Source organism: Thermobia domestica, chromosome 4 (genome assembly GCF_964235325.1).
Source record: "Thermobia domestica chromosome 4, izTheDome1.hap1.1, whole genome shotgun sequence".
NCBI lineage: Eukaryota > Metazoa > Arthropoda > Insecta > Zygentoma > Lepismatidae > Thermobia > Thermobia domestica.
The window spans coordinates 149,244,036-149,270,775 of NC_137457.1; the positions used below are offsets into that span (position 1 = coordinate 149,244,036).

A 26,740-nucleotide genomic window follows, 5' to 3' on the forward strand; every position below is an offset into this window, starting at 1 on the left:
TATATAGGGAGGTATATCATAGCCATCGAAATACTCTCCCACACACATATTAGATATATAAGCAGCAACCCAATGTTCACTAGGCTTATCACTAGAATCAGTGTTTATGATTATGGCAGCTGGAAATGTATGAATAAACAGCGGTAGCTCATCTGCAGCATACAGACCAATAAAATGATCTTTAGGTAAATTTTGTTGTAGTGCCTCATAAAGTTAAATTGTATTTAACTTTAAAATGAACCTCTAAACGTAAACTTCCTTGCCGTTATGGACTAATATGAAATGCTGCACTAGTTTTAGAATCGAGAGTTAAATCAAACACCAGTAGAGTGTAACCATTAGGAGATTCGGTAAGTGAAATATCATCACCTTAATAAATACTTGAACCTTTAAATAACGTAGAATATGCCTGCTTACATAGCTTATTATCAAAATCGGAATGTAGTGGTTTGGATGGTACATGCGTTCCATCAACATACAATGTAAAAATGATATATTAAAATGCTGAAAATTGAATGGATTTGTCTGATAAGTACCATTGAAAGCATTATTACTAACAAACCCAATAATAATACGTTTAGGCACTATGCCGGAAAACAGATCTGGAAGTGGACTATCCATAATTCCTTGTGGCAGAGATCCTGTCTTCACTTGCACTTTTGTTATGGGATATTTTATTCTAAATTTAGTATTTTGTAATACTTTATTTTGTGCTATTTTAACTGCAGGGGATACATCAACTTTTTCACAAGCAATGTTGCATCTGTAATTACAACTTTTCAATCAGCATCTGTGTCACCCATTACACAAAATGCAGGTTTAGCTGGAATTAGTTTAATACGCAGTTGTACACCATTCAGTAAAAATTCCTCCTGATTGAATATATCAGCATGAATATACCCAATAATTCAAATGACTGACTTAAAGTAGTGAGAAGAAAACGTTGTTTAAATCCTAAATTATCATCGGCCACACTGTCCATATGCCCTGCAGTATCTTTAAATCACATTGATGTTTGAAGATGCGTTGATGTAGTATTAGCATTATAATTTAGTATTTTTTCAATATACGATCGATATGGATATGTATGTGAAGAGTGTGAAATAATTTAATTACTGAAATATAATTGCACTTCACTGAACATTGCATTGAGAAAATCATTTACAGGCCCGATTTTCTTATCGGCAGAAGTTAAATTAGAACCATCTGATTTAGTATTTTTACCTTTAATATATAACATTGTGTGGGGTAAGTCTATAAATCATCTCCATGACCGGGGACTACAAATTCTATTGGTGCATTATCAGATATTGAAGGCACAGCCTTATATGGAACTATTTTATTACCTATAATACTAGTTTGAGTAGGTAAACCAGCAAATAAATCTAATTATGATTTCATACACTCACACTGCATTTTTGTTTCTTACTATTAATATTCACACATGTTAAAATTTACAATACCGTATTACGTCTACGAAAATGTAATTTTACACATACATTGCCATATTGGAAAGGAAGTGGATTACCTGTACTATCTCTTAAATCAATAATAATTTGATCAAATTGTTTATATTGCACTGGCACATAATGAGGATTGTCAAAAATATGTACATTATTAATACCATGCCCTGTAATATTTGTATTTATAATACGTAACAATGGAGCTATAGTATCACCTACCATTTGTGTTTCTACAATATCACTGTAAATATACATAAGTGTAGGTAGCGATTTTTGAAAATCTGGTGGATAATGAGCATGATGCACCACTGCAATATCTTCTTGTCGAATATGATCAAAACCTAGTATTCTGGCTAGTTCGGGAGATAGACGTACTTGTATATGCTACTCTTGATCTTTTATTACTCTACTAACCTCAATTCGGTTTACTGATGCTTTAACTTTTAATTGTAAATTTAATATATCACTTTTATGATTAATTTGAGATAGAATATCGTCAACATGATAATAGTGGCCTCGTAAGATTTTAGTTATGTTCCAGTTTTTTGTATTCGTGATACGGTAATAAATATTATTAGTATATTTGGAAACATTCTGAAATGAATTTGTATAATGTACTTCAACAACTGCTGTTTCCCACTCACCTTTATCTAGCACACGTGGATGATATAGTTTGGTAGTATAACATGACAAAGTATTTTGTGGAAAATACTCCATAGAACTCTTACTTGCTAATGTAAGATAAAAGCTAGTAGTACTCTACTCCATATTAATCAAAAATATCACTCTCCCTTTTCCTTTTCTTCCTCTTATTCTTATTACCACCAGACTATGCAAAATGATTTTTCTATGTTTTCTTCTCTTGCCTGATCCAAATAATACTTGATTTATTTTATTTTGCGCTTTAGTTTTTAAATTACTTTTTGCTTCTTACCAACGTGATTTTATACCTTCGTAAATAGGTATATTATCACCTAATACATCTCCAGCTACATTAATTCCTGTACGTAACAATTCTTTACCAACAGTTTTTGCTCCTTGTTTAATTAATGGAAATACACTACGAAATAAACCACCTAAAAACTTCCAATACCATTGGATTCCTGATATGGCACACTCCTATACACGTTATATCCACCTCCAGCTTGATGCGTATAGTATTTAAAGTATGGATAATTACTTTTTAATTCCTATATACACAAATATAGCATTAATTTATAAATTTTGTATTGCGGCTAAATGTTATTTAGATGTGACACAGGAATCCACAAATTAAAGGAAGGGGGTATCCCTGCCAACGAACAAGTACACGTTTACCTTTAACTTCTAAAATTTCGTCTATTTCATAAACTTTAGGCAGAGGCACTCCTTGCAATTCCTCTTCGTAAAATGTACCATCAATTACATCACCATGTAAATCCTCCAACACATAAACCACTTTCTTTTCCTTATATATCACCTGTTTTATTTTAAATATTTCTACATTCCACTTTTCTTTGTACCCTTTTCAAAATACCGTTTTGGTTTAGTAATGCGTAAAGTATCACCTTCTTTATATTTTGCAATGTTAGTATGAGGCGTAGGTTTTATTAATTTATTCCAAACTTGTTGAAAAGTGTCTTTGTTCACACTGGCAGGTGGTAATTGATGAGTTCTATGTGGTCTAGATATTATGCCTCAACAAGTTTCGATAGCACATCTATGTATCGGTAAGTCTTGTTTGCTGTAACATATTTCCACATTCGTTCTTTAAGAATTCGACTAAAACGTTCCACTACACTTGCCTTAATATCGGGGTTTTGTGTTGTGAAGAATTTAATATTTTGCTTTTTTAAGTATAACTGAAATGGTTTATAAACAAACTCTGTAGCTTTATCTGTCTGTAGACGTAAGGGTCTACGACGGGTAATTGCAAATATTTGCTTAAATGCTTTTATAATGTTTTCACCAGTTTTTGTACATACAGGAACAGCCCATGCATAACGACTAAAGAAATCAATCACTTTTAAAATATACTTGTAGCCATCATTATACTTTTGCAGACTCTGCATATCGTTTAAATCAGCTTGCCACTGATCGTCAATATTGAACACTAAATAGGGATTTCGTGGAAACTTTTTATGTGCTGGTTTATGCAGTGTATAAGTCGGCTGTACTTTTACTCACTGTTGCACCTTGTTTAAAGGTATTGATTTCTTCCCTGCTCTCCATAATGTCGTAGCAGTTGAAAACGAGGCAGGATGTAAAGGGTTATAATAAATATCGGCCAGCTTCTTCATATTTTATAATCACGCCATCTGTTGACAACTTTACGTGGTGGCTCCTCCTCTTCTTGTTTTGGAGCAGCAGCAGATGATGTAAGCTTACGAATATATTATATACGCTGTGGGTTACCTATATACTCTAGAGGTATATTGGATTATCCTAACAGTACAGCAAAGGGTTCCCAACATGTAGGGGGAATATTTTTCTTGCGACACCTAACAAAATCTGCTGTTAGATCTACTATATTAGCACCAGGAATTAATTTATTATAAATATTAACATTACCATTGTAATCCCAATGAATTTTGGAATTTTGTTTCAATTTACTTAATAAAGGCCTTGCTTTACGCAGACAATTTTCAGGGAGAGTAGATAGTATTTCATCGCCCTCCTCCTCGTTCTCCTCCTCCTTAGTTGATGCTGTTGCAGTAGGTTTTTGCACAATGTGTAATATTTTTGTAACACCTCTTTATAGCGTATCCATTTTTCTTCAACACTCATATTTCTATTATTTAAAATATTTTTAATCTCATCATCTCAATAGGATATAGTTTGATATTGATGCAATTTTCTGGTGCAATTAAAACAAGTTTTTGTGCATGCTGCATAATTATTTAATTAAACTAGATAGTATACCTCCTATAATAGGTGCAAGCAATGCAGTAAGAAACCTACCTTTTTGTACAATTGTTAGTCTTTTCTTTTGTTTTAGTGATGGCCCTGTTTTCACTAAATACGTCAGTTCCTTTTTATATCTTTTTAATTTATTTTTCTCTCTTTTATTTAACGGAAACATTCCATGCAATACGTTATAGGAAAAATCACAGATACAGCGAATTAATTCGGGATCAGCATTTTGTAAAATTGCTTTGCGTACTTTAGGTTTTGCCTTTGCTAAAAGTTTTAGTAAATGTGCACTATCTTTCCTAATCATTTTTATTTATTTGTACCTATTATACCAAAATTGGATATTAAAATATAAAAGTTATTGAGATTATTTTTTTACTTGCACATAAATATAATTGTAAGAATCTGAGGGGAAAATTTTTGTTCGAACACGATTTTCGTCGGGGGTATCCTGTTTTAAATCAAAAACCAACTAACTATGAGGATCTCGAGTTGCGTCTTTCTAGGCCACCTGCACAAATTTTGTGTTATCAGGATACAATTGACGTGCTAGATAATGCTCTAGGATTTTCAAAAATTTTATATAATGGCAATTTAATGATATGTCTCGCATACCTTTAGCTTGGTGAAATATATTTGCGTTATAAAAATAACACTTAAATTTCGGTTGTGGCTACCTTTAGTAAAAAAGTCAACAATTCGTGTATCACACTCCCGCATTAAATCATCAGTAATTACAAGGTGCGGAACAGTTTACGCTGAAAAATCATCTATTTTTGGGAGACCTTCTTTAAATGTACAAGCTGAGGATAGAGTTTCATAGAGAGGTTGCCACTCACCATAACACCATACTATATTTTTTCCATTTTTCAGCATAATGTTTTAAGCATTCTTTTACAAAATAGGATTTGCCACACCCAGTAAGTCCTGCAATAATGCATGTGAAAGGATGGTGAAACTCCATTTTCCTCTCTATTTTATATTTCTTCAAACATAAAATATTTATCAATCACCCAATAACATAGAAATTATTTCAAGTTGAATAAGATTTGCTGTGACAGTATCTTCAACAAAAGTAACGTTGGAAAATTTACCCTTCAAAACACATTCAAATAGATATTTACTTATTAGAGGAGCAAGTGTAGAACATGAAGAAATTGTCTCATCAATACAAGGAAAATAGTAACATATTTTTTTCAATGTAGAAAAATCTATTTCAACTCTACTACTATCATCATTTGCACAAATATACATTAAATTAACATCGTCATTATTAGCGTCAAGTATTACTTTCGTTTTCGCACTTAGTGCGTATTCAGTTGCATTCTCATCTTCTCTAAAATAATCATTTATATACATGGAATATGATAAAAACCTGTACTATTCATTAATTGATAACACAATACATTCATTAGGAGTGCGTAATTTTACAAACACATAAAATTTTTAATCACTACCATATTTCATATATACACAAAGATCTGTGGAATTATCGATGATGTAGAAGGAACTTAAAAGTTGTTCTTTATCCATAATGTATACTTTTCTATTTACGCAACTTATTCTTTTTTACAATTATCTATTTCTCTTAAAACCATAAGGCACTGCATCATAACTTCCTTCAACTCTTTTACGCTTGGTATGTACAAATTGGTAGGCTTTCGTTTCTTCTTACTAATAATTCTGCTGTCTTTTGTACGAACAATTTTGCAGGGGTTTGTTACAGTAATGAAGGGGCATCGTTAAGAATTATATTTTTTCATTGTTTCACGGTTAAATGTAATTCCTCGTACCTTACAGCATGTTTTGTAGTACCTCTACTAAAGACGTTGTAAGCATAATCTTTTGTCCCACCACCGCATTATTCTCTAATATATGATTGGAACCTACATTATCTAATTCATCTTTTAAGTCACCAAAATAATCACCAAGAGGTAATTTTACTCCTCCAGGCCTTACTACATAAATAAGACTATCGGTATCCAGATATATGACATCTTTATCTACCTTTTCTAAATAGTTGTATAACTCTAATCGAGCATGCATGGTGGTATATGCCATAATAATTACATTAGTATTTTTGAGTGGAACAAATACGTCATCCAATATCTGATAATTTAGTAATAACCCATCCTCGTCGATTGGAATTACTTGGGTTACCTCATCATTCTGTTAATCTATCATAGAATGAGGCAGGTTTTCGAATAACCTCAGTATGACTCATGTTCTCATTTTGTGCAAACTTACCCTGTAAATAATTTAATGCCAATTTACATATACTTTTCTTGCCTTGTTTTTCTTTCCAAATTTAGTACTGTCTAGCTGTACTCCCTCTCTTTCGTAATAATCCTAAATATATTTAGTTTTTTGTTCTTCACTTTTACACCATTTAGGCCAACCATGCGCCTCTGTTTTCAATTTCATGAACATGTTTATATATTCTGTAAAAATGCCACCTTCTTTTTTTAACAGGATCATATTGCACTACTTTATATTCCCACACCTCATTCATTTGTAATATTTTGTAACCTTTCTCTTGGGCTTTATGTACTTCGTCAACCATCCACGTCCCAGTGAGGGCCCACTCCTAATCACTATGGTCACATTCTTCTGTATTTAAAGTTTCGGCACATCTGCGACACAGAGGGAACAAAAGTTTATCTTTACTACGAAATGGTAAAACGGGATAATAGAAATCCCGGGGTGGAAGTACTGTACATTTCACGATCCCCTCGAATTTATCGATTGGTGGACACTCAGCACCCACATAAATTTTTGGGTGCCCTATAGGATATTTTTTACTTTACAGCAGTACGGGTATAGTTAAATGACGTATACGTAGTGCACTTCCTTCCCGGGGGCAGTCTTATAATAATATTTTACAGCTGAACACCGTCCCCCATATAGAGCATCACTCGGTTTAATAGGATCTTTTCTACACAGCGGGTGATGTGTCACAAATTCTGCAATATGAGGATTTTTAGGCAGTTCATTCTTTCATTCACATCCCCACATTTCATGTACTATATGATCCAAGTTTTTTAAATGATTAATTTTTCTATTGATGTTTTCATACCGTATTTCAAGAGTGGTATGTGGATCGTTATATATAGGATTATTACGACCTGTTTTAAAACATTTAACACATTCGTGATAAAAACAACCTTCATATTCCCATATATGGATCTGATCATCTATACGTGCGTAACCATTTACTTTAAAAACACCCATTAGAACAATTTCCTTACCATTTGCTGCGTGCTTGATTGTAATACCTAGTCTTTCTTGCTCGTAAACCAACCATTGAATCGCTTCAATGGACTGCTGATCTGACCAGCGATAACTATTATGAGGAATAATTCCTATAGTCTGTTTTTTTTGAGAAATTTGCGTCGTAATACCAGATTACAAGCCGAGGCTATACTAATTGCCTTGGCTAATGGTTTAACATCAGTTATTTGTTGGAATTCTACCAGGAATTTAACACATGCCTTCCGTAGATGGTCAACAACCATGCGACAATAACGAATTAATTCTTCTTCAAAATTAAATGTTTGATTTGAGGATTTTTCATACCATTGTATAAACTGTTTTTGTTCTTTTTCCTTCATATACTGAAAACCATAGAACTTAGGTTCGGGCATACGCCCTTCATAACTTTGATTATCTTTTGTTTTAAAATAGTGCGGGAAATAACCTTTTGTTTCCTCTATGCCAAATACATCAGATAATTTTGATAGAGCCATCGGGAACAAAATAAAACTATCGATAAATTTTAAATATTTACAATCAATAGTCATTATTTTACACCCCTTCATTATGACGCTTGGAGTCCATCGTTTTGATGATATCATTGCACGCAGAATACAATGAGCATCATATCCTTTTGCATTATGCGCAATGCATATAACTATGTTAATATTCGATGGTTTACTACATAAATACTCCAGAAAATCAGTAACACACTCTTCACCATAAAATTTTTTACTTTCTGCTGCAAATAGTACATGAATTACCTTCGCTATTCTTAAAACAGTGATAACATACTTGCTGTGTGATTAGCCAATTAGGCACATGTTCACGGAATATTTCATCTTGCCTACATTCTATGTCATAAAATACCATCATCCATTTTCCTACGTTTGAATATTTTCGTGATTGCATACAACATAAATAATGGGGGCATCATATTTTCACAGTTTATACAGAATGTCTCCCCGCACCGGTGAGGATTTCTATTTTTCTTGATGATATTCGCTTTAAGGCATATTGTACATATATTTAGTTGCGAACACAAACCTGTTTTTATATGATACGCCATACATTCGTTGCCGTAAAACATCTGTTACAATTATTACAATTTAATACTTCATCTTTTTTCTTACATGGAGGATTTTTTCGACATCTATTGCATAATGCCTTACAGCGACCTATATGCCTTTCTCTATGATCATATTTCTTATGGCATGTATCGCAAAAGTACACACAACTAAATGCAGCACATAGATTGGTAATGACATTATAATGATTATTTATAAAACGTAAATTAATTTTCTTCTCACCACTGATGCCCTCCAAAAATGTTTTCTCCACCGTCAAATCATCGTACACTGTAATTGTATAATCTGTTAAATATTTTTGAATAAGTTTTAATTGAGGTATGTTACCACCATGCATCAAATTAACGCCAGAGCTCTTACACAATAATTTTGCTTCTAAAGACATAAAGTTCTTTTTTGATTATAATAATGCTTACATACATTTTTATCCTCTTTATTATCAATGAGGCCTTTAGCAACTACAAGTGCATGAGCTAGGCAACTACTATCTTTATTTTTAATAACGACTATACCATTGCATTTTTTCATATATTCTTCATCAGAGGTAAAATTTTGACTTTTCCTCCCTTCCCCTGTAGGTAAAGCCACATTATGAAAATCAATAACAAAACGTACTTGTTTCATAAATTTTGCATTAGCCTACATGACTCGATTCAGAGCCTGCCAGACGAAGTCTTCACCGACATTCGCTGTTTCTCGAAATGAAAACCAAAACGATCTGTCTGGATTATTCTGAATCCATAACGTCAGCCCTACCTGATGGTGGGAATCTACATCTACCATTATCATATTTAATAGCTGAGAAATTCCGCTTCGCAACCAAGTAATTGGGTTTTCCTCTTCAGGGGTTCTCGCAAATTGTGCCGTTATCATTGTACCATTCATTCGGAATTTTTTGTACTTTCTAGTTATTTTGTTAATAATTGTAATTTTACTAGAACTTTCCATTTTTTAAAACTAAAAACTATTATTGCTTAGAATACTATAGTATATAAATCAGGTGTTTGTAACAAAAAAGTAACTAGATTATTCTATCAACTAGCAATTATTAATAGTAGTAAAAGGAGTAGTATTACTAGCGTTTTTTTAACAAAAACTATATCTCACGTATTTCCGCTGTTTGATGCTTTTACTATAATTGGGGCTGGTCCCACTATACAACACCAAAAAGTGTTTTTACAATAACGTATTCTTCCTAACGTTTTTAGTGATATTTTTTAAACCTGTAAATAGAAAAAAGGAACTTATTACATTTCTTACATTGCAAAATCATCCAAAAACCGCATATTAGGCGTATCCCACATAAACTATTAACTCTGGGTGAAAAAGGGCAGAATATTCGTAATCTGCAAGATCGAAAACACTGTATATTTGATCAAACAGATAACCATAGGGCAAATTACAAGGAACACTTAAAAATCAACACCCAAAATTTTCACAAATTTCAAAAATACTTAAATTTTTAAAAATCAATATTTCAGTTATTTTTGCCCGCAACGAACTCTGGTTTTCATGATCGTAATTAATATAATGTATATTTCAAAAATAATTAGTCGCGGGTGGAGTTACGGGGAACACCACCACCACCAAGAATTGTTGACAAAGTAAAGAAATAATCTTTAAAAATCAATATTTCTGTCATTTCTGCCCGCAACGAACTCTGGTTTTCACAAACGTATTTAACATAGCGTATATTCCAAAAAATAATCAATCATCTGTGGGGTTATAAGGAACACTTAAAAATCTCACCCTCGAATTTTGAGTCCAGAAATAATCTTTTAAAATCAATATTTCAGTTATTTTGAACCGCAGCGAACTCTCGTTTTCATGAACATATTAAACATAGTCTATATTTCAAAGAATAATCACTCATGGATTGGGTTATACGGAACACTTAAAATCACCACCTCGAATTTTGTCCAGAAATTATCTTTAAAAATCAATATTTCAGTTACCTTTAACCCCAATGAACTCTGGTTTTCACGAACATATTCAACACAACGTATATTTCGAAAAATAATCAATCATGGGTGCGGTTATGAGGAACACTTGAAAATAACCACCTTGAATTTTGACGTTCACAAATACTTTAATTTTTAAAAATCAATATTTCGGTTATACGAGCTCTGGTTTTCTCGAATGTTTTCAACGCCGCGTATATTTCAAAAAATAATCAATCGCGGGTGAGGTTATGAGGCACTCGTAAAAATCAGCACCAAAAATTTTGACAGATTAACAAATACTTACCCTTAATTCACACCCGAAATTCACTCAATATTAACGTCTGCACACGATGTTCACTTTTTACAAGCCGATGAATAACTGACTGAGAATAGCTTCGAACCTCAGCCCTTATATAGTTGCCCCGCTTTCCCCTGATAGGCTAAAATAAAACTCTTTTTCATTGGAAAAAAATCTGCAAGTATCTCATTGCCTAAAATAAAACTATTTACTATTGGCTCATAAATAACAAAAGTGATTGGCTAAAATAAAACTATTTACTATTGGCTCCAAACAAAAACGACTAAGATATGAGCTAAATAATTTCTAAGTTAAATTGACTGTCCAAAATTCATAAAATGGCCCATATCTCGAAAACGGTTAAAAATATAAAAATAGTCAAAAAAAATCTCTCCAGTCAGTTAAAACCCGATCACTCGTAAACGAAGCAACATATCGAGGTGGTGTCTCCACATTTAGAAATTGGTCATCCTCAATATGTCGCACCGTTTTCGAGTTATTAGGTTTTAATATTTTGACCTTTGACCTCGATGGTCAGTGATCTTGGGTCAAATGGTAGTTGATGACCTATTGCTAAATGTGGAAACAGGACCTCAATATGTGGCTCCATTTTCGAGTTATTAGGTCTTAAGTATTTTGACCTTTGACCTCGATGGTCAACACTTTTGGGACTTGTGGTCCTTGATGACCTATTACTAAATGTGGCTCCGTTTTTGAGTTTGACCTCTGTTCTCGATGGTCAGTACATTGGGGACATGCTTGTGTCATTTCCGCTATGTTAAATTAGGGGTTGGGAACGAATGTTTTTATGTAATCAGTGCTACGTTAAAATAGGGGTGGAACGAATACACTCCTCCTATGTGCTAAATTAAAATAGAGTCACAAAAGGTAACGAGTACACCCTCATTATTGTCTTAGTAGTCTTTGCTATGTTACATAGTTGTGTGTTAGTAGTCTCTGTGTAATTTCTGCTATGTTTAAATAGGGGTGGAACGAATACACCGCTGCTATGTTAAATAGTTGTGTGTTCGTAATCTTATGTACACCCCCTTTGCTATGTTACATAAATATTCATTGTCTGCTATGTTTATAGTTAAAAATACGGGTTGAAAAAAAATGCTCATAAAAGGGAATGAATACACCCCTGGTATGTTTCGTAGTCTTATGTAATTTCTGCTATGTTAAAATAGGGGTTGGAAACTATGCTCATAAAAGGGAACGAGTCTTTGCTATGTTACATAGGTGTTGGATAATGTGCTTATTGTCTGCTATGTTATGTTAAAGTAGGGGTGGAAAAGTGGCCATAAAAGAGAACGAGTACACCCCCTTAAAAAGTGCTCATAAAAGAGAATGAATACACCCCCTAACAAGTGCTCATAAAAGAGAATGAATACACCCTTAAAATGGAGTTCATAAAAAAACCATGGGTGGACGGTACGTGGGTCAGAGCTTATCGTGAGACACTGGGAAATTGAGTCCTTGATCTCAGGAGACCCTGGAAAAAAGGCGATTTGTCAGCTACTGGAGGTCAGGTGACGCCACCCTACTATTACCTTGTAGCGTAAACTGTTTGGGTCTTTGAAATTATGAAGTTAGAAAAATTGTTAGGTAACTTTTCACTTTCGTATGTGTGTCATGATATATATTTTTATTCCTCTATTTTATTGCTTATATTTCTTGATGTTTAAAATACTTTATTATTCCTACGTTTCGTATTTTGTGTTAATAACACTATAAAAGTGATTTTCAGCAACATTGAAATTCTTCTGTGATATCTGTTCGAACATGTGCTCCGGAGTCGTAAATTGACGTAAAGATCGCAGCTAATTGGACTTCAGAAAAAATATTTTCGAAATGAAACTAGAAATTGAACTAAATTAAATGAAAAATTCTTTATCAATATTCCGCATATGTTGTTGTTACATATATTTTGTTACTGGGTATAATAAAAGGAGGACTAAAATTAAATGGTATTAATTTAAAGCTATTTCCATGTTTTCCTTCATTCAGCAACCATGATAATTTGTATGTGCATTTTTTTCTTTCGAAATATTCACTTCTAAAACCGTTACAAGTTGTAGAGGACAATGTCAGTAAAATGTCTCAAGATTTTTTTCCATTTCGTAAAGACTAACACATCAAGAGGCTGAATCTTACCAATTGTTAATGCAGAATGGGTTCTATATTGAAGTACTCTTATGTTCCTAAAATGGGTTGAAAAGTTTATGAATTGTGACCACTCCACGAATCTATTAAGAAAATGGGCTTTACAATATACATTGAGAGAAAAACCTCTTGAAACATGATCTCGCAAGACCTGATGTTAATTTTCCGAATTTGATCCTTCACAAGGACTTTTTAAGATTAAAAGAGGTTTCCTTAGGCTATAGGTTTAAATGTTTCATCCTTTTTCAGCAAAATAATTAACAAATGTAAAAAAAATCACCACTTTCAGAAATTAAAGTATGTATGTTGTAGCTGTGAGTAATAGATTTATTGCTTGTGCCACACTTTCTACTGTGTCTATAAACGCTATCAAGCATCCCATTCAAATACCGTGCACAGAAAAGTTTTTTAAATTGATCTGCAACCTCGTCGCAGTAATCTCTGCCAACTATAATTCTTTTTGGCTAACTACAGAGAAATTCAAGCCAAAACACATTTTATAATTGTAATCACCATTCTGGATCCGACATTTTGAATTATGTAATTTTCCGCTCTAAAGACCCCTGGCAATACGTTTCCTTCCATATTAAATGATTATTTTCTGTCTATGGAGACCACCCCTAACGTTCAAACGGTGGTTTCCACCCTTAGATCATCATATTTGCCGAAACAAAAAATACGTAACGATTATGTTTTGTTGTTCTACAAGTGTGTGAAGTTACATTCAACTCGGTGACTTACGTAAGTATGTATACTTGTGAGAGCCGCAACGGTGTTGTGTGAATGTTCAATATAAGCTCTCTCAACCACGCCCCACACGTAAAAGTCCAAACGGATGACAGACCAGATGTTGGGGTTACATGGTCGTTAAAGTTAGTGGCCAAATATTCTTGCGTTGAATGGGCAGTATGGGAGAAAGCAAAGTCCTGCTGTAAAACATATGGCGTCCCACGTGCTGGAGCAGTAATCCAGGGATGCACAACCAACTTTACACATCGGTGTAAGCAATGGCCTTGACTCTGATACCTTGACTAAAGAAAGGTGGAGGCATCACGTGGCCCTCACTGCTCAAGATCCACAGAAACATCACGTTGGCGGGGAGAACCGTGTTTGACAGTCGAAACCGCCACCGGTGTTTAACACAGCCACCGATCATTTCTACGGTTTACCATCTGGTTCTGGACGAAGAGGTTTTCATTGGAGAAAAAACAGAGCATTTCTGGTCGCACAGGATGTTTCAGCTTGTTCTAAAGGCGCCTGGCGCTTGTCACTCTATTCTGTCTGGTTCTCGATGACATGAACTAACCTCTCCGGATCACGTACGATATTTAGTGGAGATCTTCGTGCACCACTTGTCGAATGGTGGCCTCGTCAACTTGCTTGTCTCTTGCGAGTGCCCTCATGGACTTCCCTAGGTAAAGTTCCACAACTGCTTGGATTGGAAGTGATGGATTCTGGCGTTCTGGTCTTGTCCGAGCGCAGGGAATACCGTTCCCTGTGGAAAACGGTTTCCACATCACCACTGGCAGCCTCCAGTGCTCTCCGAAATTTGAAGACGAATGACCGGGCGACTTTCAGGAAAGACAGTAATGTTTGAATCTGCGTGTCCTGCAGCAAAGGAGATGGTGAGTTAATGCCTTTGCATTTCCTGAGTTTCCTACGATGTGCATGTTTACCTCCAAGAAAATGGGATGCGTTGCAATGACACACAGAATCCTGTGTCACTTATACGATATGTCCTCAAGTACCTGCCAAACACTGTATACATATTAACCCTTAACCGGGCAACCGGGGCCTCCCAGGCCCAGTAGCTTCATTTTTCTAAAATTTCTCAATAACCATACATATTTCGAAGACATAAGATACTGAATTCTTCTATCTTTCGTCGAAGTTAAAATCATGAACATATCGAGTTGGTAAAGTTTTTTTTTTAATTTGAAAATCTTTTCCTGACGTAACCGGGCCTAGGAGGCCCCGTATAACTTTAGTGAAATTCCTTTCAAATATTAGATCAAATTGTCACATAATTATATATTGAACACGTGACTATTGAAACCTTTAGTCGGAACAGTGTGCTGCAACAGACATTGAATTTTGAGTGTTCTGCACTTAAAATATGCACTGGGCCTGACAGGCCCCGGTTTCCCGTTTACGTTACAAAAATGTCTGGACCGGATTTGCTATTCCGCATGGTCGGCTTACAAAAGCGTGACACTAAGTTTCGCTACTTGACAAAATATATGAAACGGTACATTCTAGACTAGTCTTAACAGTAAGAGACAATAGGCATTGATTTTGTGTATTCTGCACTTAAAATATATACTGGGCCTCACAGGCCCAGGTTGACCGTTTACGTTACAAAAATGTCTTGCCCGGATAAGGGTTAAGCAATCTATAATTTTAGTGTATGTATGCAGAACAACGATCTGTGGATTTACACTAATAATTGTTTTATATATTTTAGACAAATGAGTTGTACGAAAACAATTAGGAGTATTGTATTTCAGAAAGCATTTCTTTCACATATTAAACAATTTCCATGTAATCGCTGAGTCCAAGCAAAAACAGGAGAACATAAGACTGGTCGGCAAAATGAATCTTTTCTTCGCTCTCAGAACAAAAATAGGTGATTTCTATAGGTTTTGAATTCCTCATTTCGAATCCGTAACTCTTTTTCTCCAAGATGCACCAGTTTTTCGAGAAGAGGGGGCTGTTTCAATATCCGCCCAAAGAAGCTATTCTCCACCCATAATAATTTGAACGTTATAAGTTAAAAATCAATATAAATTATGAAGATAAAATTATATAATGAGTTCAAGTTTAACACTTACGTGTCACTTAGTTTTCCTACTCCTCTTGTAATTACTACAGGGTGTCTCGCGGGTCACATTCCAACAGAAGTTTGCCAACATATTCACAATCCATTTACCATTGTAGCGCCTTTCCATGGTAGCTACTTGCTGGTTAAACCTTTCCCCGTGTTCGTCAGAGACCTCCCACAAGCTGTACATTTCAGGGAAGAGGGCAGTTTGGCAATATAGGAAGTGTAACTTTAGGGACAAATTACATTCCATGTTACGAAATTAAGTAATTAACCTGGCCACAATGTCTTTGTAATAAGGTGACTTACGATGCCCTAGAACGTTATCGCACACTTCTCGAAATGCCTCTCAAGCCTCACTTTCCACTTCATTAAGCTTAGAAGAAAATGTAGTATCCCTAAAAACGTCTCTGATTTGAGGTCCAGTAAAAACACCTTCTTTCACCTTCGCCTCGCTGAGTCTTGGGAATAGTTTTCTGAGATGATAGAAAGCTTCACCATCCCGGTTCAGGCCTTGACGGAAACCTTCATAAGACGTAATTTGATATGAAGGGGTTTAAGAATATTTTCTCCGGATCCGCAAGACGTACATTAGCAACGTTCATCTCCCCTGGGACCAGTTGCTACCTTGGCGGCCATTTTGTGATGGTGGATTGATCTTTGGCTCGACTATCCTAATGATACAAGAAGCAGCAGTGCTTTGTATAACCTCTTTGTAAACCGGTGGGGATGGCAATAACCTTAAGGTCAGAGCATACAGACCACTGGAACTGTTCGTACTTTATTTTCTGCAATAGGTTTCGCATGTTCTCGTAAGATTCTTTCATATGTACAGCATGAGCAATACGGATGGCTGGATTTTCATTGCCATTGTGTAGTAACATTGCCATGAGACGTACCTACAGGAATGTACGATTAGCCTCCAATCTTCAGTGCCGTACTTCAACTTCAGTTGTCCCATAATATATGGATTTCACTGAAATACACCAAATCAACATCCTTTGTAAAATTAGGAAATAGGCTCACCTCTCTTTTCCAGTACATCGATATATTCACATCTTGGTTTAGTAGATTCCATTGTTGAAGTCGTGATGCAAGCAACAGGGCCATAGACATGGGAAGGTTTAAGTCTCTGATCAGATCATTAAACTCTTCCTGACTTATCACATACACACACGGCGTAACACCACCTTTTAACACGAATATCAACTCGAAACTGAAGTATTTGTCTCACGCGACAACGTTGTGTATGTCTTGGCGACTTTTTAAACAATCTGTCTGTCGTCTAGACAAAAGGGAACCGACAAATGATCGCAAGTTGATTACGAAACCTTTCTCCGTTAATAACGCCTAGGTTTTGGTGTGTACAGTGTAGAACAACAATAAATCTTTGCAACATGTAGCGTTTCCATCCGCTGTCGGCACAAGAGATGATGTTCTAAGGACAACATTCATGGATACCAAAAACTCAAGAAATGTTAAATTGTCAACACCACCCTAAGTCCAACTACAGAGGGATCTACGAAGACAGACGCAACCTCTCGACAATCGGCAGTTGACAGATGGATAATTCAGCATAAACAAACAATAAATAAATATTTGACATCAATCATAAAATATAAAGATATATATATATATATATATATATATATATATATATATATATATATATATATATATATATATATATATATATATAATTAATAAATAACAACAACAACAATTCGAGTAAATATCATTCATTACAATAAAATACAATATGGTATTTAAAAAATCCAGCAACAAACAATTAATTTCTTCCTTCGTAGTCTATAGGTAGTATAGATTCTTTGACATGATCCAATCAATTATTGTGAAAATAGTCAAACTCTCATCAAACTAATAATCCCATGCAGTAACTATTACGTATCAAGTCAAAATACAATTTCATTGAATAATAATTAATATGAATTTGATCAACTTAAATTACTCGAGTAGAGAGGAGAGAAAAAATTCCTTTAATTTGTTTCAAATCCCTGAATTAAGATATTCAAATAAAGTAAAAAACCCAATATTCAATAAGGACAAAAATTTAAGGGGGGTTTTGGAATCTCAAATTACAAGAGCTTCAAATGACAAAGGTTTGCAGCAATAATAAATAATTAATTAACAAGGAAATTCAATTTATTTTAACAACATCTGAAAGCCTTGCCCCACCACACCGTTCACCTACAATAACTGATAATTCTCTAAATCCCAAAGAGTTCAAAAAGTGGTCTGGATTAATATCAATCTTTCACTACATTAATTAGAGCTGAAAAAAAATGCAAATTAAAAATAATATCATGCACACGGGTTTCAGCCCACTTACAAGGAATTGACATGCTGAATTATCAATCACTTTCAAGAAATTATTATCGCGATTTATTGAAATGACCCTAATCACAACACAATAGGATACGAAAAGACAACCCACAAACATAAAACACAAACAAGGTACAATCAACTGAATTATATTTTAATGGATCATACCTTTTATAATCTTTCAAGGTTACCTTTTTATTTTTGCTTTGGCCTCGGTCAGCATGTCGTCTCTCATGAGTTGGCAACAAGAATAAACGTGCTTTGGCAATATCTAACAAACTAATCAAAATACCAATGCTTAGGTCGAAAAAAGAGAAATATCGGGAATGAGACTAACAAGTCCACTGCACCAGTCAGCTCTCTCGATCTAAATAAAATGAGAGTCACGACACGAATCTCAAGTTAATCTGAAAGACAAGAACCAAGCTTAGGTCTAGTATCACTTAGCGGGACATTAAGCACCACTCTCACTCCAATATCCCTCACTGATATTCCACCATTTAATCACTCTCTGCAAAAATACAATTGTTTTGTCACAAAAATGAGAAAGCAATCAATTGACCAATACTAAGGACAACTATACAGATATATTAGTCACAGAATACCACTATCAAATGCCCCTGGTCCACGGTTGATGACAACCAACTTGTCAGGCATGAACAAAAACAATAGAAATTTTAGCAACCGCAGATTAACTTAGTATTTCCAATTCTCTTTGTGCTACCGGGAAAAAGCCATTGAGCAGATATCCCGGTTTCAGTCTTATCTAGATTACACTCACCCATATGGTCAAAGACCAATCTTCCATTTTTGCAATACTAAATTCACTATATTTCTTCATTTAAAAAAAAATCTTTACCAAAACACCGCACAACTTGCACCTTTATTCTTGTTATTTTGAGTCCTTCCAACTGTAACTTAACACTGGAGATCGCCGATACCACAAAACCCAAGCAAAAGAAACAAAACACGCTGCGCATTATCCGACATCTACGATATTTTCCACGGTCTCCTCGAAGCCAGGAGACACATCCGTCTTCCATTCAAACTCAAGGGCCAGTTCGGGGCCATGAAGGCCGCGGGTTCTCTCAAAGGCCAACGGCGCTACGATCGCGATAAGGCACGTCTTCCACCGCGCAAGCGACCTTGAAATAACCAACCAGCAAAGGAATATATTTCTCCAACTCTCCCTTTCTACAGTCAGGGGAAACTTTTTTTAAAGAAGCAACAACCTAAGGAAGGCTACACAACCTTATTATCTTTTACAAATTAGAAAAAAGTAGAGCATTATTATCATCATTTCCTCTCTACCCACTTTTCTTCTTTTTCCTTTTTTTCCTTCTTTCCGAACACCTAGTAACGGGATCGTTACAAACCCAAGGGGAGGGGTACGTTTCCGGGGGGTCGTAAGCTAGAGAAAAGAATGTTTCCGGGATATAGCCTACTAACAGCTCTTGGATTAAGATAAAAATTCAGAATTATGCACTCCAAACACGGAAAACACATATTAAAAACGAAAAATATGATTTTTTTCTGTCAATTATGGACACAACACCCAGCCCAAAAAACTTACGTGCTGGAACTTTCTCGATGATATATTCGTAATCAGCATCTAGGAATCTATCCGGTACACCCTTTCACCTTCGTAAAAATTCATAATTATGCACTCCAAACACGGAAAACACATATTAAGTACGACAAAATACGATTTTTCTGTCAATTATGGAAAGGACAACCCGCCAAAAGAACTTCCGTGCTGGAACCTTCTCTATGAGATATTCGTAATCAGCGTCTCGAAATCTATGCGGTGTACCCTTTCACCCTCGTGGGAGGATTTTCATACCGATCAGTGTAATTATTTTGTTACGCAGCCACGGTGAACGCTTATAAGTATTTAAGGAATCCCACTCTGAAGCATTAAAATTAGCCAAATTGAAAATCAAAATAAACACTAGGAATGAATATGAATTTTTAAGCAATTAATTATTGATACTTTCATTTAATACAACTTTTGTAAATTATTTCACTATTGCTTGTCGACTCCATTTCTTTCCTCATTTAATATTCTTCGATATTTCTGGCTTGTTATTTTTAGTTAGTAAAGGTTTAGTTCATATACGTGCTAAGTTGTTAGTTTTTCATTAATAAATATTTTGAATTTGTTTTCCCACAAATAGTGTCTCTTAAAGGTTCTTAATATTTTTCATTAGTATAGTTTAAAATTCATTTCGTGTTCATTATTTTAGTTGTAACTAAAACGTAATATTAAATCGTATATTGCACAAAAGTGTAATGCTGCTTTGCAAAACAACATGTTCAATAATCAACATTTATATTTATTTAAACGTAGATATTTCTCAGTCAATATCGGCCAGCGTCTTAGTTAAGAATTAAAAATAGTAGTCAGAAGTGTAAACGAGATTCAGGTCCATAAGTAGCCAAACATACTCGTAAGTACATAATCACTCATCGTGAATGAAATAGGCAATGCAAAATGACATCATGTTGACGAATGGAATCTCCTGCATGCGTACCTGGTCTTAGACATTTATTTCGGTTAAAAATATAGAAAAAGTCGCATGAGGACATACGGAAACGTTGTTGACAATTTCTTACTCGTTTCTACAATCTTATGAAACACTTTACTTGGTTCATGGGAACTAATCTCTACTGAATTGATGTGGAAAAGCAAACAACTCTTCAAAGGACAAAATATTAATACATTTTTATTTGATCTTAAACGTCCATCTATTAAGTATTGCATTGAGTACACTTTTCATCATTACCAATTGTTGTAAATAATTTGTTCATTTCCTACAATGACAAAACTTTATCATTTCATGTCTGGCATGATTACCAAACATTAAAATGTTTTCGTTCATTTCTTCCATACCTTTTCATTTCTGACACACTACATTTTCAAAACTACTGATTAAGTTGTTTTCATGTTCTGCAAGTTTCTCGTGCAATGAGATAACACACCTATATATATGCATATTGATTCCCGCAATTTCAGAAGTATAGCAAAACCTAGAAGGACCCAATATGCAGATATTAGCGTGGGAATATAAAAGTTCAACTTATGTGGTAGTGGATTCAAGTCATTTTAACGGAAGCAGTCAAAAACACAATTTTAATGTCTATATATCTAATCCCTGACAGTCGTAAAAATCAGTGACAAATTTCGGAAGGACCAAAAACTAAAATCATAAGTTATAAATAACGTAAATATATTCCCAAATTTCTTCACATCGAAATGAAACAGCTACCGTGCAGATAAAGGTATTGGAAGAAATCTCTCAAACGAAGAAATTCTTTATTCTTCGGAGAATGTCTAGAAATGTACTTTCAAATGCAAGCAGTGACTGGAGTTTGGATAATAGAAATATAAATACAATCATTAAATTTAACAATTTGTTCGAATTACGTTCACAAATAGATATATTTTTTGAAACAACCGCATGTTCGTTTTAAGTATATTTATTAAAATTGTTTCTTATAAATATATTTCAGCAGCATTGTTCAAGATACAACGAAACATTAATACATGGTTTTATTTTATTTGCAGTTATACCTTACTGGAGAAATATATCTTAACAAACGTCGATAACTTACAAGCTACATAACAAATTGTATATCCTAGATTTTGTTGATATTGCGAAACTGTATTTTCTTCTTAACCTTGTATACATGAAGAAATAAATATGTATCAGGAGAAACTCATTGTTGTTTGTACTACATTTCACCTAAGAAATTTTGAAATTAAATAAAAAATCAAAGGACATTAAAGATCAACAAAATTTCCTGCCTACAAAAGAGATGGTGTATAATAAAATTGTACCACATGAATATTCCACACACACACACACACACACACACATATATATATATATATATATATATATGTTACGATACAAATTTTGACCTTATACTCTCACCCAAGGTTACTAGAAGGAAAGGTTTGGCTATACGTACAGACGCTTAGCTCCTCGGTTTGCGCGACGTCACCAGCAACGAGCAGCAAGTAGATATAAAGGTGTACGAACCAGGCAGAATATGTCTTGTTTTCTTTCTTGATGCATAACATTTTCGCTGTCACAGCATTCTCCTACACACAAACTACGAATTAATAAATACATAAATAAATAATAAATAAGCCAGTAATAAATAGAACATATCTATTCAATTTATATTATTGAAAATTAACGATGTACCTATGTTGCATGTTCATTTATTTATTTTTTGATTAGATAGATAATTGTTGATGAGATAGATAATTGAGAGAAATAATTACATTTTAAATTTATTTATATCTGAAATGTTACTATGAATGTATTTATACAAAGTTGCAGATAAATATGTGTTCTACCAGCGAAATCTCTTAAATTTCCGGGTCGTTGAGTTAAAGTAATTGCGGAACCAATGCTACTGCGAGTTCTACACCCGGCAGAAATAGATTACTTTGTGATTACTGATAGGAATATCCACATAAATACTTAAAACCATGGGTAATAATAATAATAATAATTATAATAATAACAATAATAATAATAATAATAATAATAATAATAATAATAATAATAATAATAATAGTTTGTCGAAGCATTCAGTTGCGGAAGTCCTTTGATGCCTAGCATTTTATTTTGTTCAATATACGACACTCAAATTTAAAATTGCCAATTCACATCTCCAGGCCCGTATCCAGAAATGTCTAGGGCGATAGGCCCCCTAAAGTTTCGCTGCCCCTCTAAAATATTCACAGTAGGTTTCCAAATGAACTATAAATTGGTGATGAACTATAATATGGTTGGATCGGGCCCCTCTAACTTGGGCCGGGCCCCCCTACATTTTTGAGCTCGCTACCCGCCTGATATTCTCCACATGATTATTAAAACGGAACCCACCCGTGTTAAACGTCATGCCGACTATCCACTACAGATTATATTTAATGTACCCATTGTTGACGCTATGAATGCACCTCGTGACATAATAGTACACAGTCCGGAAAAATGTATTTGGTTTATATCTAAATATTTGTATGCAAACTAGTGTTACGGATCTAAACGAGACGAGAAATTAGGTTTTCTCGTCTTGTAGACTAAATTTTCGGAAAAAGCTTTTTTTGTCTCCTCGAAGTTTCTAGTCTCTTGTGTAAATTTGTGTACAAAATTTATGTCCTGACTTCCTAATTTCAAGTAGTGCTTATGAGAATTCTTCCGAGTCACGAAATATCCACGAAGGATGACATGTAACAACATTTAAACCGTATTTATTATTGGAGTATATTGTGTAGTGACTTGTGTATCTTTAAACGTTGACAAATGAATGCTCTTCATTGTGTTCTTACAAACACTTTATCAATTTATAGTTTTTTTTAGACGATGAACCTTGCAACACTCAACCAATGCTTAAGGTTTAATACTTGAGTAAGCTCGTGTTGCCAATGAGATTCGTGAAATTTCTCATATTGCCTCGAAAACAAGACGAGAGCTCCCATATTTTTGACTCGAATTTAAAAGATGCTTCTCATATCGAAATGCAAACGAGAAGAGACATTTCTCATTTCGGTCTCGTCTTGTGGACAACACTAATCTCAACAATGAATTAGAAATAGTTAACCTGCTACTTTTCCTCAACGGTCAAACTTTTCCATTCTGTGGTGCAAGGCCTGGAGCAATCGCCCCACCTGTTCTACCCACATGACGTCCCGGAGATTTACTCTGATTTCTAACTCAAATAAACATCTAGAGGACCAATAAACAGAAAAAATACCGAAAAATAATTTTAAATTATGAACTTCATGCATACATATAAATTTATGAAAATGAATAAGGAAAATAAACTTACTTTATTTTACTTTGAAATCAGGAAATCGGCTCCCGGTAGAAAATTTTCTTCGGGTGCCTATGATCCTGACTGAGGACCTTTGTCTTTCCTTCATCACTATTTTGACATAAAGGGACTAAAACTATCACTTTAGTATGAATAGTGCAAATCAAGGCGTATACATGCATAATGAAATCGATTGATTATACAATTGATAATAATTTAGAGTAACTTTTAACTCTAAAATAAACCGATGAAATATACGTGTCACTGTTAATATTAAACAAATTGAAAATATTTCGAAAAATGTATCGGTAAATATCGGTGTTCATTTGTGGATGCCGATACCGATACTCTCAAAAGTGGCTGATATTACCGACACCGATAGCGATATATCGGTACATCCCTAATTATATCATGTCGAACACTTGGAGATAAAAGACAAATACACGTAAAAATACATGTGTACACACGTACTCAAGTTCACCTCACTATCTTGCAATATTGCAAGTCTGTACAGCGAAGACCACGTAAAGAAATCTTCCGAAATATAGACCTTAAATCTATTAAATAATATTCGTCCACGCACTCAAAAACCTACAATAGAAAGATGCCACTAGAAAAGAAAGCAACACAATTCAACACAGCTAAAACCCAAAATAAATAAAGAATTGTTTGTGGTCTTACTAGTAAATCTCGCACCAAGCAGACGACAAGCTCTAAGTTTCTCGCTTGTGACGTCACTGTAAAGAGAGCGTGAAAGTAGAGGTTCGGGACATACGTTAAGAGCAGCTTCTTATTCTCACCATGCGACCCTGTCTAATTTCGAAAAGGGGCACCAAACACACGTACCACGGATAACTGAAGTTGATAGAACTGCAAACGATAAATATTAACGTAGAATGTTGAAGGAAATTGTAGTTGAGTTTAGTAGCGCCGGAAGCGCGGACAGTTAAGAAATTTACTTCTTTTTAAGTTTAAGCAGTGCTTATAAACAAAGGAAAGAAAAATTAAGAATTAAAATTTATTCTATATTAAAATGTTATTTAAAGTTTATGTAATAAAAGAAAAGGATGAAGAAGTATGACACTAAATGAGTTGTACTTGGTGTCCTGAACGCAACAGGAATCTTGATCGAGTCTGTGCACGATCATACCTAATGTGTAGGAGTTCTATTCTAGGTTCGAAGTACGTCACTGGCGAAGCCGTAAGAGGCCGTAAACATGCTCTGAATCGGACGGAGCATGGATTCCTGGCCATTGTGATAGGAGTGTAACAATTGCAATACAAGAGATAAATATAGGACGTGTTAGGTAAAGAGAGATTGGTATGTGAGTGATGGGAGGCAGAATTAATGGCGATCTCTGATGTTTAACAGAGATAAATAGGAAAAGCGCTGTTATAAACGTTATTTAAATGATATGGACGATATGGAGAATATTCTCTCCCATTAAATTTACTTTAATGCATTCTCTTAAATCGTTGTTCTCTTCAACAAATTCCATCTGTTTCTCATATAAAAGTTCGGGTTTAAAAATGGGATTTGCAGGAACTCATGAAAAGATGCGATTTCCGGTATTCAGATAAATGCGGAAATTATATACTCTCTCCCTTCTTCTGTTTTCTTGCATCTCATCCTAAACAGGCCTGTCCAAGATTACAGAAATCCTATCCCTCCTTTTGTGGACCGACCCAAGGTTATGTTAACTTACTTCCCGAGTATATAAACGCGAGATCGGATCCCCGCGTGGTCCGACAGGAGCTTTTTCGCAGTGTCTATCTGAACTCGATACGCGCTGTTGAGAAGGTTACTCTGTGATAGTATCCACACGGTGAGTAGAACACTAGGACGCATGTAAGGAGAATAAAAGTTAGCGTGCGGATGTTAAAGACAGTAAGGTAGTCGATATACACACATGTCCGCAAGCTTAGAAACAAGACCGACAAATATCAACCTCTACCTCCGTCCCAAAAACGGGAGTTCTAAGGTATTTGGTTCAAGTTAGGAATTATTAACAGTTAAGCGATTTTTAAAGCGTACTTAGTCTCTGTTTGCCCATGGCAGACCAAAGAAATCTAAAGTTTTCCCTATTATTTTGCCCCAGTTGGTCGGCTGTTTCAGCAAGAATAAACTGAACCCAGACGAGCCGGGCATGGTATAAAAGTCATTGTACTGTGTACTCAAACTGTGTTAGGCAGAATTAGTCTGACTTAATGACGTAATGTAATTTTCGTTAGATTTCTCGAAAACCCAAGAATTTAAGAATAACTTCAACAACATTAAAATTTTCGTTGTTTTAGTTGGATAATGCCGGAGAGAGTTGAAACGTTCTCGTCCTTTGTTGATACCTTGAATTAGAGCTATTAGTTCTAATATTAATAACGATTGATGAACGTCTAATTGTCCCTTTGATCCGAGCAAATTTGGTTCATTTGGAGATTTATTTCAATTTTTCCAGTTTTCATAAAAACTTAGGATTTGCGACTAGCAAGCCTTTCCATGGAGAATTACATTGAATTCTGATCGACTGATCCTAATACAAGGTAATTCTCATCAATAGTAAACTATCGGGAGCATAAACCACCCACGGTAATTGCTGAAATTTATCTAAAATTCTCTGAATGCTTTGTGAATTGTACTCGAGTTC

General features: G+C 34.7%; 1 long non-coding RNA gene across 1 annotated transcript in view; it reads left to right on the plus strand.

Moving 5' to 3' along the window:
- LOC145683381 (uncharacterized) overlaps window positions 1-21,979 on the plus strand; it is a 149,726-nt gene extending 127,747 nt beyond the window's left edge. The window contains exon 4 of the long non-coding RNA XR_014131068.1: window positions 21,835-21,979. This is a non-coding gene — a long non-coding RNA (uncharacterized LOC145683381). The remainder of the gene's footprint in view (window positions 1-21,834) is intronic.
- Window positions 21,980-26,740: the final 4,761 nt, after the last annotated feature.